The following is a 15,780-nucleotide window of genomic DNA, read 5'->3' as shown; positions in this document are numbered from 1 at the left end:
AGCGCGAACCACTGCTTTTAATCAGGGCAAGGTGTCTGGTAACATGACCGAATACAAACAGTGCAGCTATTCCCTCCGCAAGGCTATCAAACAAGCTAAGCGTCAGTACAGAGACAAAGTAGAATCTCAATTCAACGGCTCAGACACAAGAGGCATGTGGCAGGGTCTACAGTCAATCACGGACTACAGGAAGAAATCCAGCCCAGTCACGGACCAGGATGTCTTGCTCCCAGGCAGACTAAATAACTTTTTTGCCCGCTTTGAGGACAATACAGTGCCACTGACACGGCCTGCAACGAAAACATGCGGTCTCTCCTTCACTGCAGCCGAGGTGAGTAAGACATTTAAATGTGTTAACCCTCGCAAGGCTGCAGGCCCAGACGGCATCCCCAGCCGCGCCCTCAGAGCATGCGCAGACCAGCTGGCCGGTGTGTTTACGGACATATTCAATCAATCCCTATACCAGTCTGCTGTTCCCACATGCTTCAAGAGGGCCACCATTGTTCCTGTTCCCAAGAAAGCTAAGGTAACTGAGCTAAACGACTACCGCCCCGTAGCACTCACTTCCGTCATCATGAAGTGCTTTGAGAGACTAGTCAAGGACCATATCACCTCCACCCACCCTAGGTCTGCACAACGCATCACCGGGGGCAAACTACCTGCCCTCCAGGACACCTACACCACTCGATGTTACAGGAAGGCCATAAAGATCATCAAGGACATCAACCACCCGAGCCACTGCCTGTTCACCCCGCTATCATCCAGAAGGCGAGGTCAGTACAGGTGCATCAAAGCTGGGACCGAGAGACTGAAAAACAGCTTCTATCTCAAGGCCATCAGACTGTTAAACAGCCACCACTAACATTGAGTGGCTGCTGCCAACACACTGACACTGACTCAACTCCAGCCACTTTAATAATGGGAATTGATGGGAAATGATGTAAATATATCACTAGCCACTTTAAACAATGCTACCTTATATAATGTTACTTACCCTACATTATTCATCTCATATGCATACGTATATACTGTACTCTATATCATCGACTGCATCCTTATGTAATACATGTATCACTAGCCACTTTAACTATGCCACTTTGTTTACATACTCATCTCATATGTATATACTGTACTCGATACCATCTACTGTATCTTGCCTATGCTGGTCTGTACCATCACTCATTCATATATCCTTATGTACATATTCTTTATCCCCTTACACTGTGTATAAGACAGTAGTTTAGGAATTGTTAGTTAGATTACTTGTTGGTTATTACTGCATTGTCGGAACTAGAAGCACAAGCATTTCGCTACACCCACATTAACATCTGCTAACCATGTGTATGTGACAAATAAAATGTGATTTGATTTGTTTTGATTTGTTTTGAAAAGACACAGGTGTCTGTAATCATGGCCAAGAGTGGCCTAATATCATTGGTTAATTATCAAATATTAAAATGTCATACAAAGAACAGCATACAAACAACAAATGGATAGCATACGATCATAAATTCAATTTCGACTACAGAAGCTTACAAACAATTCCAATGGCAAAGTTACAATAATCACAAGAATGGCTTCAGATCAAAGTCTACGTTGAGACCGAAGGGCGCAAGGGTCTTTAAGTTAAAGATCCAGGCAGCCTCTCGTTTTAACAGTAAATTATCAAGGTCACCCCCTCTCCTAGGGAGGGTGACATGTTTGATGCCAATATAACGCAGAGACGAAATCGAGTGGCCTGCCTCCAAGAAGTGGGCCGCAACTGGATAAGTAACGTTTTTACACCTGATGGTGCTACGATGCTCTGAGATACGTACTTTTAATTCGCGCTTTGTTTTACCTACATCATTTTTACCACAAGGACAAGTTATAAGATAAAAAACTGCCTTAGTGGAGCACGTAATAACACCTTTGATTGGGATCGATTTCCCTGTTTGTGGGTGTTTGAAGGATCTACATTTATAAGTGCCATTGCATTGAGCACAGCCATTACATTTGTAATTTCCATCCAGTAGGGGCGCAAATAGACGTTGTTCAGGAATATCTTGGGGTGGTAAATCAGAGTGTACCAATTGGTACACTCCTTTTGCCACGGTCGTTCAGCAGCTGAGATAAGTATGAGCGGCTGTACTGTGTTCTGTGTTTTTGACAGGTTTCACACCTGTCAACTACTTGTCGGATCTGGGCTGATATACTGTATCTGGCCACCACACTGATTGCTTGGCCCTTGCTTGGCACTTTAAGATTCCTTAATGTCCTTCATGGATCTTTTGAAGTATTTCACCTCTGAGTGTCTGTGGTATTACGAGTCTTTTTCCTTTCAGAAAAAGGTCACCTGCCATGTGAAGCTCCGCACTGACATGCCAGAAATGTGCCACGTCTGTTTGCAGCTTGGGTTTGTTCGGCCATTCGGTAAGGCAGTATTGTTGAACTTTTTTGCAGGTTTTGTTGACTTGTTGTGCTTCTGTGATGTGTTTCACTTGAGCCTCTGTAGCAGCTAGTGAGAAAACAATGGTCTCCACGTACACTTGGATTGTGTATTGTTGTATGTGAGTCTCAGAAGTCGCAGTCGAAAACGTAGGACCCTGGGAAGCAGTTGATCTAGGGCTCTGGAACCTAGCAACGGTACCAGGGGTTTGTGGTCAGTTTGTCGTGTGAACTGCAGGCCATGAAGTTAAGTGGTCAGTCTTTCACACGCTCACGTGGCTGCTAAGGCCTCTTTCTCAATCTGTGCATAGCGTTTCTGTGTGTCAGTCATTCCTCTTGAGATGTATGTAACAGGTCTCCAAGTGTTGTCAGTCTGTTTCTGAGTCAGCACCGCACCTATGCCGTATGGCGATGAGTCTGCTGCAACCATTGTCTACACCGTGCACGAGTACTGAGCAAGCGCTTTTGGAGAACTCAGTTCCTCATTGAGCTTTTGAAAAGCAATCTTTTGGGGATGCCCCCAGCACCGCTCGATCTTCTCTCGCCTCAGCTCATTCAATGGCATGCTGTATGTAAACCAGAAAATTAGCAAGGTAGTTTGCCATGCCCATTAGTCGGCGAACATCCGCTGCACACGTAGGCTCCAGCATTTCCCTGATTGCCTTGACTTTGTTGGGATCTGGCCCCAGTCCTGAGGCAGAAAACCTGTAACCCAAACTTACACTTTTCATTGAGTGTGAGACCAGAAGTACTTTGTGAAGATTCTTGTCGTGTTCTTGTCTGTCACATTCAACATTCACATTGTCAAGATTGAGAGGGTCTTGTCTACCGCTGGAAGAATGAGACACTCTTTTATCACTGATTTCATTCAGTGGTGTGAGGTCAACACACACTCTGATGTCTCCATTCGCTTTTGGGAAGACCACCATTCTGAGCACCATTCTGGGGCTCTGTCACTTTGCTGATGACATCCATGTTCTCCATCCTGACTAGCTCTCCATATACAGTCGTGGCCAAAAGTTTTGAGAATGGCACAAATATTAATTTCCACAAAGTTTGCTGCTTCAGTGTCTTTAGATATTTTTGTCAGATGTTACTATGGAATACTGAAGTATAATTACAAGCATTTCATAAGTGTCAAAGGCTTTTATTGACAATTACATGAAGTTGATGCAGAGTCAATATTTACTGTGTTTACCCTTCTTTTTCAAGACCTCTGCAATCCGCCCTGGCATGCTGTCAATTAACTTCTGAGCCACATCCTGACTGATGTCAGCCCATTCTTACATAATCAATGCTTGGAGTTTGTCAGAATTTGTGGGTTTTTGTTTTTCCACCTGCCTCTTGAGGATTTACCACAAGTTCTCAATGGGATTAAGGTCTGAGGAGTTTCCTGGCCATGGACCCAAAATATAGATGTTTTGTTCCCCGAGCCACTTAGTTATCACTTTTGCCTTATGGCAAGGTGCTCCATCATGCTGGAAAAGGCATTGTTCGTCACCAAACTGTTCCTGGATGGTTGGGAGAAGTTGCTTTCGGAGGATGTGTTGGTACCATTATTTATTGATGGCTGTCTTCTTAGGCAAAATTGTGAGTGAGGCCACTCCCTTGGCTGAGAAGCAACCCCACACATGAATGGTCTCAGGATGTTTTACTGTTGGCATGACACAGGACAAGCTTTTTATCCAGATGCCCCAAACAATCGGAAAGGGGATTCATCAGAGAAAATGACTTTACCCCAGTCCCCAGCAGTCCAATCCCTGTATCTTTTGCATAATATCAGTCTGTCCCTGATGTTTTTCCTGGAGAGAAGTGGCTTCTTTCCTGCCATTCTTGACACCAGGCCATCCTCCAAAAGTCTTTGCCTCACTGTGCCTGCAGATGCACTCACACCTGCCTGCTGCCATTTCTGAGCAGGCTCTGTACTGGTGGTGCCCCAATCCTGCAGCTGAATCAACTTTAGGAGACAGTCCTGGCACTTGCTGGACTTTCTTGGGCGCCCTGAAGCCTTCTTCACAACAATTGAACCGCTCTCCTTGAAGTTCTTGATGAGCCGATAAATGGTTGATTTAGGTGCAATCTTACTGGCAGCAATATCCTTGCCTGTGAAGCCATTTTTGTGCAAAGCAATGATGACGGCATGTGTTTCCTTGCAGGTAACCGTGGTTGACAGAGGAATGTCGTGACGTTGTATTAGTTAATGTGACGACTGTTGCTCATCAAATGATTAATGTTTCTAGTTGCGTGATTAAATTAATCAAGCAATTATTAACTCATTAACTTGGGGCACCATGGGAAAATTAGTTTTATTGATTTTCTATTTCCCAAATTAACTCAAAGAATATCAGAATATTGATTTTGCAACATCCGCTAATTAATCAGTTACCTTTACAGTCCCGTTCTGAACGTTGCATAATCCGGGAATCTGCACAGACCCGGGTCTCACCAATGAGTTCGTACCACACCAATCTTAGTTGAGTATTTATTTACTATAAAGCTAAAATGATGATAAAAGATATACATACACAAAAACACATTCTAGGCTATTGAATAGAACTTAGTATAATGGGCCAACACACTATTGCGCGTGTTACCCAAAATGGGGATTTAAAAGAGAGAGAAAAAGAGAAAGTACACGAGAGAAATGAACACGAGAGATAAGCTATGCTTATTCTAACCCTAGCCTTGCCCCAAACTGCCGCTCTTATGGGTCAGAATATAATGATGTAATTACGCGGGGGAGGTCTCCGTGGATTCTCCGCGTGGACCGTTCAGGCTGCTCAATGACGCACTTCTCCGGCGCAACTCTTTGGTTGTCCTCACGATGTCAGTGTCCTTTTGACTTAGGAGTCTGTTCCCTCTCCCTTGCTCTGCAAGGGCTCTTCTGAGGACAGACAGCTCTGTAGCTCAGAGCTCACAGCGTAGGAATGAAACAGTGTAGATACCACAATTCGATGGGGTGTGGAGGCTAGGTGGTTCGACTTGAATTCACCCGCTTAGACACAGCTACTCATGCGTATCTTGGGTAGAAAAATACTTCTTTGTCTTCAAACTTGTGTTGCGTTTTGGGTTTGTTGACTTTTTAGACCTCGGCTGCAGCTTGGATCACTTAGTCTGATCTGTTAATTATTCACTCACAGGTTTTATACCCTCGGGTCAGAAGTGGGCGTAAACGCCTTTAGGGCAATTCTCTGGGCGTACCAAGTTAAGGGCAAGGTCTAGATTTTACTCAAAATTAAGTTTAGACAACTAACTTCACATTTCATCTTTACCAAAACATTCTATTTGATTTGGACATTTTCCACACAACGTACAATGTATAAACATCAAACATATACTAGGAAAACTCTTAACTTTACAAGGTTTTCGTAATAACGTCATCTATGGATCATGCGCATCTTATGGATCATGCGCATTTTCGCAGCTTTTTGTTAAAAATCGCGCAACATTTCAAAGTCCTGCTACTCATGTTTGGAATATAGTATATGCAAATGATAAGTATGTGTGTATAGAAAACACTCTGAAGTCTCTAAAACTGGTTAAATCGTGTCTGTGGCTATAACACAACGTGTTTAGCAGTAAAAATCCCCCGAAAAACTGTTCTCCAAAAACACAAAAAATATATTAATCCGCCAGTCAATGTATTGTTCAAGGCGAATGCAAATACATGAAGCCGTAATGTAAACGCCTACAGCTTCCACACGATGTCGCCAGTGCTGGCATTTTGAGCAGACTTAATCCTTGGTTCTATTACGTTTTACCCTTTCCTGTTTCAGTCTCTCAACAGGAAGTTATTAAAATGGAAAAGATGGCCGTTGATTTCCAGACTAGCTGCTATCGAATACAGATCGCCCCGTGATGAATTGTATAGCTAATTAACGTTTATTAATACCTAAAGTTGGTTTAGAAAAGTAGTTTGAAGTGTTTTGTAAAATTATATAGGCACCTTTTGTCATTTTAAAAAGTGACGTTGCGTCTTGTAAAAGGGAATATTCCTGGATCAGACCGGTCTTCAGAAAATGACATTTTGGCTATACAATGACGGATTTAATCGGGAAAAATACCCAATTGTGATGTTTATGGGATATATAGGAGTGCCAAGAAAGAAGCTCGTCAAAGGTAATGAATGTTTTATATTTTATTTCTGCGTTTTGGGTAGCGCCGGCTACCGCAAAATCTGTCGTTTTAAGTGGCGTGGCAGTACTTTGGGGGTGCATGCTATCAGATAATAGCTTCTCATGCTTTCGCCGAAAAGCATTTTACAAATCTGACTCGGTAGCTAGATTCACAACGAGTGTAGCTTTAATTCAGTACCTTGTATGTGTATTTTAATGAAAGTTTGAGTTTTATCAAAAACTATACGTGGCGCACTTGAAATTTCCGCTGATTTGATCCCCACAGCGGGAGCTAGTCCCTAACAAGTTTTAATAACAAAACAAAAAGGACATACATTTTGATATTCCATCTATCGTCATGACCACCATTGTGGCTGATGGAAACCATTGTTCCAAAGTCCCTCTATTGCATGTTTAATGTTCTGAGGGTGGTTCTCCATATTGAGGGGACACAGGAATGTTGTGTGGCCTAAGATTTACCAGGGGCGTGAGGGGTCATAAAAACCCCACATCTTCAGACCCCTAGATCTCTCTTCCTCTGTTGGGGTGGAGAAATAATCTGTAGGGTTGTGGTCTCCTGTAACCTGACCTGATCAGGACAGTCATGACAGGAAGAACAATGATTCCAAGCAGCACCCTTCCAGACTGTTATTCGAACTCAATCAGCATGACAGAGTGATCTCCAGCTCTGTCCTCGTCAACACTCACACCTGTGTTAACGAGAGAATCATTGACATGATGTCAGCTGGTCCTTTTGTGGCAGGGCTGAAATGCAGTGGAAATGTTTTTGGGGGATTCAGTTCATTTGCATGGCAAAGAGGGACTTTGCAATGAATTGCAATTCATCTGATCACTCTTCATAACATTCTGGAGTGTATGCAAATTGCCATCATACAAACTGAGGCAGCAGACTTTGTGAAAATTCATATTTGTGTCATTCTCAAAACAATTGGCCGCGGAGCACGTTGTGGTGTTGAAAGAGAACATGGCGTGGTTCCATCTTTGAGCTTTATCTTGTATGACTCTTGGAGTTTTCCCAGTCCATGAAAGATGGACGGATAGACGATTGTGAAGTCTGTCTCTGGCTGTGTCAATTCTTCGATTCTGTGCACTAACTGTAGGGCCTCAATGGCTGGTAGGCCTAAGAATGGTTGTCAGTCCTGCTACAATACACCAGTCCTTCCATCCATGTTCTCGTCCTCCTCCACATCTTTTGCATCCCTTTTCACTTGGATTGTCATATGTTTCATTTTTTTACATTTTGTATGTTGTTTGTGCACTTTGTTGGAATTTTCTCCCTTTATTCCATTTTGCTTTGATGGCGTCCACATTTCTAATGGTTTCTCCTCCTATTGCATTGCTGTGCAGTAATGTTTGTAACTTCTTTACAGTTTCACTTTGTCTGACTCTTTGAGTAGCTTTTGCCAGTGTCAAGTCTGAGTCCAACTGAAGCTGTTCTGACAGCCTCTTGTCTTTTATTCCAACCACAATTTTGTCTCTTATAAGTTATTCTTTGAGCACTCCAAAGTTACAATGCTCAGCTGCTTGTGTACATCTGTGATGAATGCCTCTGCACTCTCTCCCTCATCTTGAAATCTCATGTTGAATTGTGCTGTCTCAAAAATAACATTATCTTTTCCTACACAGTGCTGCTCAAATGCTCCTGTTACATTATACTCCTTTTTTTCTGCATCAGTCAATGGCAATACTTCCAAAATATAATCATCAGCATTCCCCATAGCATATAAAAGAGTTCACCTGACATTCCTCTGGTTTTGTATTCAGCCCTGATGCCAGAGGAAACTTGTCCAATCTGCTTTGTTTGAGAAGTCAAAGGGCTCTGGATGAGTTATATATACAGCTTTATTTTTTTATTTTTTTGCTTTATTACTTTAAAAAAAAAAAGTATTATTATTGCTTGCAAAAAAACTTTTCCTCCTTGAGGTTTTTTCACTTCTGTCTGTCCCTCTGTGCTGCTCCGTGAGGGCCCGGCGTTGCCTAGCAACTAAGAACCCACACCTTGCTCCACACACACACGGTAGGCTGATGGACAGACACGCTGCTGCTGGGCTTCCCCGACCATAGCTAGCCAGCGACACAATGTCATTCATTTGCACAATGTGTCTGGTTCACTTTCACTTGTAAATGTCCACACTGACCGAGAATGACATTCGGTAGCTAGTTTTAGCTGACACAATCTGATCAACATCAAATTCTTTCCACTTCTGACACCAGAAAAGAATACAGAATCATAGTGTTAGCTTTAGATATAGTTACAGAGCATTATGGGTACTGTAGTACATCATGCTACAGTAGCCGGCTTGTGACGCGCCTTTCTTTTCCCCAACGCAGTTAAGCCAAAACCACGCCCCCTGCGTTCTACTACGCTCTACTATCTTCCATTTGAAGTGTAATTGAACAATTAGCTGCCGACCGCAATGCAGGCCTATTATTATCATGTTTGGTAACATTTGCCCATGTATTTATTTTCAGAGTTTCAATGAGTTGTTAAAGTTTCTCAGAGAACTCTGCTGATTTCCCTCAATTTGGGACACTGTAAAGTCCATGGAGAATAAGAACACCTCCTCCCAGCTGCCCACTGCACTGAAGATAGGAAACACTGTCACCACTGATATATCCACCATAATTGAGAATTTCAATAAGAATTTTTCTACGACTGACCATGCTTTCCACCTGGCTACTCCTACCCCGGTCAACAGCACTGCACCCCCCACAGCAACTCGCCCAAGCCTTCCCCATTTCTCCTTCTCCCAAATCCGTTCAGCTGATGTTCTGAAAGACCTGCAAGATCTGGACCCCTACAAATCAGCCGGGCTAGACAATCTGGACCCTTTCTTTCTAAAATTATCTGCCGAAATTGTTGCCACCCCTATTACTAGCCTGTTCAACCTCTCTTTCGTGTCGTCTGAGATTCCCAAAAATTGGAAAGCAGCTGCAGTCATCCCCCTCTTCAAAGGGGGGGGGACACTCTTGACCCAAACTGCTACAGACCTATATCTATCCTACCATGCCTTTCTAAGGTCTTCGAAAGCCATGTCAACAAACAGATTACCGACCATTTCGAATCTCACCATACCTTCTCTGCTATGCAATCTGGTTTCAGACCTGGTCATGGATGCACCTCAGCCACGCTAAACGATATCTTAACCGCAATCGATAAGAAACATTACTGTGCAGCCGTATTCATTGATCTGGCCAAGGCTTTCGACTCTGTCAATCACCACATCCTCATCGCAGACTCGACAGCCTTGGTTTCTCAAATGATTGCCTCGCCTGGTTCACCAACTACTTCTCTGATAGAGTTCAGTGTGTCAAATCTGAGGGCCTGCTGTCCGGACCTCTGGCAGTCTCTATGGGGGTGCCACAGGGTTCAATTCTTGGACCGACTCTCTTCTCTGTATACATCAATGAGGTCGCTCTTGCTGCTGGTGAGTCTCTGATCCACCTCTACGCAGACGACACCATTCTGTATACTTTTGGCCCTTCTTCGGACACTGTGTTAACAAGCCTCCAGGCAAGCTTCAATGCCATACAACTCTCCTTCCGTGGCCTCCAATTGCTCTTAAATACAAGTAAAACTAAATGCATGCTCTTCAACCGATCGCTACCTGCACCTACCCGCCTGTCCAACATCACTACTCTGGACGGCTCTGACTTAGAATATGTGGACAACTACAAATAGTTAGGTGTCTGGTTAGACTGTAAACTCTCCTTCCAGACCCATATCAAACATCTCCAATCCAAAGTTAAATCTAGAATTGGCTTCCTATTTCGCAACAAAGCATCCTTCACTCATGCTGCCAAACATACCCTTGTAAAACTGACCATCCTACCAATCCTCGACTTTGGCGATGTCATTTACAAAATAGCCTCCAATACCCTACTCAACAAATTGGATGCAGTCTATCACAGTGCAATCCGTTTTGTCACCAAAGCCCCATATACTAACCACCATTGCGACCTGTACACTCTCGTTGGCTGGCCCTCGCTTCATACTCGTCGCCAAACCCACTGGCTCCATGTCATCTACAAGACCCTGCTAGGTAAAGTCCCCCCTTATCTCAGCTCGCTGAATTGTGCTGTCTCAAACATAGCATCTCCCACCTGTAGCACACGCTCCAGCATGTATATCTCTCTAGTCACCCCCAAAACCAATTCTTTCTTTGGCCGCCAATTCTTTCTCTCCTTCCAGTTCTCTGCTGCCAATGACTGGAACGAACTACAAAAATCTCTGAAACTGGAAACACTTATCTCCCTCACTAGCTTTAAGCACCAACTGTCAGAGCAGCTCACAGATTACTGCACCTCTACATAGCCCACCTATAATTTAGCCCAAACAACTACCTCTTTCCCTACTGTATTTAATTAATTAATTAATTAAGCTCCTTTGCACCCCATTATTTTTATTTCTACTTTGCACATTCTTCCATTGCAAATCTACCATTCCAGTGTTTTACTTGCTATATTGTATTTACTTTGCCACCATGGCCTTTTTTTGCCTTTACCTCCCTTATCTCACCTCATTTGCTCACATCGTATATAGACTTGTTTATACTGTATTATTGACTGTATGTTTGTTTTACTCCATGTGTAACTCTGTGTCGTTGTATGTGTCGAACTGCTTTGCTTTATCTTGGCCAGGTCGCAATTGTAAATGAGAACTTGTTCTCAACTTGCCTACCTGGTTAAATAAAGGTGAAATAAATAATAAATAAATTGAAGGTCAGCTAAATTAACATAGGCTACTTAATGATACTATCTAGATATTTGAAGTTATATTATCATTAGTAGTCTATTATCAAATATTTATTTGCTAATCATTCAGTCGAATACGCTATGCGTTTCAATCTTGAAATACAAGGGTAAATGTTATTGATATTCACTTCTGGATTTGGAGAGCACTCAAAGCGTTGTAGAACGCCTCTCTGAATAACAGGGCATGGTTTTGGCTTAACTGCGTTGGGAAAAAGAAATACGCGCTTGTGACAGTGTCTAAGGTTCAGGGCAGCGTATTTTATTTATTTTACCTTTATTTAACTAGGCAAGTCAGTTAAGAACAAATTCTTATTTACAATGACGCCCTAGCAAAAGGCCTCCTGCGGGGATGGGGGCTGGGATTTAATATATATATATATGAATATATATAGACACACAGACAACAGCACAAAGGACAAAAAGGTAGAGACACCAATACATCACACAAAGTAGCCACAACTGTCAGTAAGAGTGTCCATGACTGAGTATTTGAATGAAGAGATTGAGATAAAACTGTCCAGTTTGAGTGTTTGTTGCAGCTCGTTCCAGTCGCTAGCTGCAGCGAACTGAAAAGAGGAGTGACCCAGGGAAGTGTGTGCTTTGGGGACCTTAAACAGAATGTGACTGGCAGAACATGACTTTTGTTTTGGAGGTGTTCAGAACAAGGTTAAGGGTAGAGAAAGCTTGTTGGACACTAAGACATCTTTGTTGTAGAGCATTTAACACAAAATCTGGGGAGGGGCCAGCTGATTATAAGTCCGTATTATCTGCATATGAATGGATCAGAGAGCTTCCTACTGCCTGAGCTATGTTGTTGATGTAAATTGAGAAGAGTGTGGTGCCTAGGATCAAGCCTTGGGGTACTCCCTTGGTGACAGGCAGTGAGACAGCAGACTTTCTGACTTTATTCACTGCACTCTTTTGAGAGAGGTAGTTAGCTAACCAGGCCAAAGACTCCTCAGAGACACCAATACTCTGGCCCACAAGAATGGAATGGTCTACCGTATCAAAAGCTTTGGCCAAGTCAATAAAAATAGCAGCACAATATTGTTTAGAATCAAGGGCAATAGTGACATCATTGAGGACATTTAAGGTTACAGTGACACATCCATAACCTGAGCGGAAACCAGATTGCATACCCGAGAGAATACTATAGACATCAAGAAATCCAGTCAGTTGATTATTGACAAGTTTTTCCAACACAGAAAGGAGAGACAGGTTTAAAGGGTTGGAGATAGGCTTGGCGATGATAGGGTTAGCAACCTTAAAGAAGAAAGGGTCTAAACCATCTGACCAATATATTTTTGGGAGGTCAAGTTTAAGGAGCTCCTTTAGCAATTCGGACTCAGTGACTGCCTGCAGGGAGAAACTTTGTAGCTGGGGGAAAAGAGGGAGAAGCATCAGGGATAGTCGCATTAGAAGGGGTGGGAGATGAGGAAATGTTGGACGGGCAAGGAGGCATGGATGAGTCAAATAGGAATCCTGACATTAAGTGGTGAATAAAGAGCTCAGCCATGTGCTTCTTGTCAGTAACAACCACATAATCAACATTAAGGGACATGGGCAACTGTGAGGAGGAGGGTTTATTCTCCAGGTCTTTAACCGTTTTACAGAACATCTTGGGGTTAGACCCACAGAGAGAGAACTGCTCCTTAAAGTAACTAACTTTGGTCTTCCGGATAGCCTGAGTGCACTTATTTCTCATTTGCTTGAACGAGAGCCAGTCAGAGTATGCGTGTGCCGAGTGTCGTGTCTTTGGCTATGCCGGATTAAATGATATGACATGCTATTCTATAAAATCCTTTCTCCGTAATTAATATTACCTGATAGAGCTAATCATGTAAATGTAATTAACTAGAGAGTCGGAGCACCACAAAATAATATTTATACTTCCGAATAAACTCTTAAAGACCTAGTGTTACGGATACAGTTATCCTGTGTGTGTGTGTATCCTGTGTGTGTGTTTCTTTTCTCTCCTTCTCCCCTCACAGGTGAAAATCATCACTCCCCAATCAGTCAACAATCAATCATCAATCAGAAGACACACCTCCTCCTATTTCCTACCCTATCACAGTTCCTTCCCCATGGTTTAAAAACCCCATCATTTGTTTGTTCTAGCGCAATCTCTCGCTCAATCTCTAGCTCAATCTCTAGCTCAACTCTCTGTAAATGCCATGTCTGTAGGTCTCTGTGTTTCACTCTCGCTTTGTGTCTTAACCTCTCTTTTGTTTAAGCACCTCCATAGCACTTTGTCATCACCTGTGAGTATTGTTTTTGGTTATGGTGTTTGTTTGTTGCTGGTGGGAAAAGGGGGAAACCAAGACAAGTCGCCCATGGGCATACACTACCCGTAGGTGAACTTTGTTAAACACACTAGTTAGAACTGGGCGGACCACCCACTGTATTTTTGGTTAGTTAGTTAGCTGTTGTTAAAGTAGGCTAGTCTAGCTTAGGGGTGTTTTTGAATACTTATTGTTTCTTTCCTTGGGTCCAGCTCAGCCCCTTTTCCTGCTCCCCCCATTACCGTGTGTTTATAAATAAACCTGGAGTTTGACGGTAGATTTCTTTTGTCGTGGTTATTTCGTTCACACTTTTACTTTGTCACAATAATAATTTACATGAGTTATGTTACGGGTCTCATTACCATCCCCCCCTAGACTGTCGGGCCAAAAGGGATTCGTAACACCTAGTAATATTTTTACATCAATAGCAGTCAATATTAATCGTCACCTTAATTTATTCTCATCTGAAAGTTGTAAATTCTTGGTAATCTTCATGAACCCTGGCTAACAAGTTGAATCAGCAATACAAAATTGGGTTTAATTATTTATTTACTAAATACCTAACTAACTAATCACATATAATTACATATACACAGAATGAATTATACCTTGATTACAAATTACGTCATGAAGGAAAACGTCCCTAGCGGGCGGAACAGATATGACAGCTGGTTTCACAAAAGAAAAGGGCTGGGTTTGAGTGAAAGAGCGGGAAGACTGAGGACCAAAGGAAGAAGCTGTGCTATCGTAAATACATTATTTTATGCATTCTAAATTACCGCCCATTTGGAAAAGGAAAATGCAATAAATATTTACTCTGAGCTGCGCTTCGGTAGGTTGGTGGTAGATGGAAGGTCGTGTTGCCAAACCGAGTCCTTTGAAGAATGTCTCTGGTGGTCAATTGGATACGTTGTAGTAACGTCGTTGTGTGATAGATGGGATACTCTGTCTGTTCCTTCCTAACCCTCGTTTGCAGCTGCTGTTGCTAACTCAACGTCTAGGAGGTATCACTTCTGTAGTGAATAAGAGTTCAAAGTTCATACCATTCGCAACCAAAGCTCACGCTGATGTTGGCTTCGTTCTGTAGTTATTATCTGAACCATTCTGACATCGGACCGTCGTCCTCACATCCTCGGAACAGGAGGTTACATTGTCGTCAAGGCTTTATATAGTGGAGCGAGAAGGGTGTGTTAATTTCCCCCCACCTTCTGATGTTCCCAGAATGTCTATGTTAACCAAGGGGTTTTCTAATGTCCCATCAGTAGGGTAGAGAGAGGAAAAAAAGGGGGAAGAGGTATTTATGACTGTCATAAACCTACCCCCAGGCCAACGTCATGACATGAGCCTGCAATTCTTGAAAGGTCCAAGCATCTCCAACAGAGGGGATCAAGCTTATTCTATACCATTTTACAGAGGCCAGTTCATGAAGGAAGGCTTGATCATTAAAAATGTTTTAGCAAGCGTCTAAGACAAATCAGGACAGGTCTTTTCACTGAGCAGCCATTTCAAACACAGGCTGTAAAACAGTGATCACTGAGGTCATTACAGAAAACACCAGACTGATACCTATCAGGATTATTTGTGAGGATAACTGTAACGGTCTTCTTCCTCCTCTGACGAGGAGTAGTAGGAAGGATCGGATGACCAATGCGCAGCGTGGTAAGTGTCCATATTTTTAATAAAGTAAATGAACACTGAACAAAAACAGCAAAGTGAACGAACGAAACCAAAACAGTTCTGTCTGGTGCAGAATACAAACACTCAACAGAAAACAATCACCCACAAATCAAATCAAATGTATTTATATAGCCCTTCGTACCTCAGCTGATATCTCAAAGTGCTGTACAGAAACCCAGCCTAAAACCCCAAACAGCAAGCAATGCAGGTGTAGAAGCACGGTGGCTAGGAAAAACTCCCTAGAAAGGCCAAAACCTAGGAAGAAACCTAGAGAGGAACCAGGCTATGTGGGGTGGCCAGTCCTCTTCTGGCTGTGCCGGGTGGAGATTATAACAGAACATGGCCAAGATGTTCAAATGTTCATAAATGGCCAGCATGGTCGAATAATAATAAGGCAGAACAGTTGAAACTGGTGGACTTTTCCACCTCCAAAACAAATGGCAACAATAATCATTCCTTGCCATATGTAGTAGCCACTACAATGCAACTAGTAAAGTGCTCTA

Source organism: Oncorhynchus nerka, linkage group LG11 (assembly GCF_034236695.1).
Source record: "Oncorhynchus nerka isolate Pitt River linkage group LG11, Oner_Uvic_2.0, whole genome shotgun sequence".
NCBI lineage: Eukaryota > Metazoa > Chordata > Actinopteri > Salmoniformes > Salmonidae > Oncorhynchus > Oncorhynchus nerka.
Note: the sequence above shows the minus strand (reverse complement) of the source record.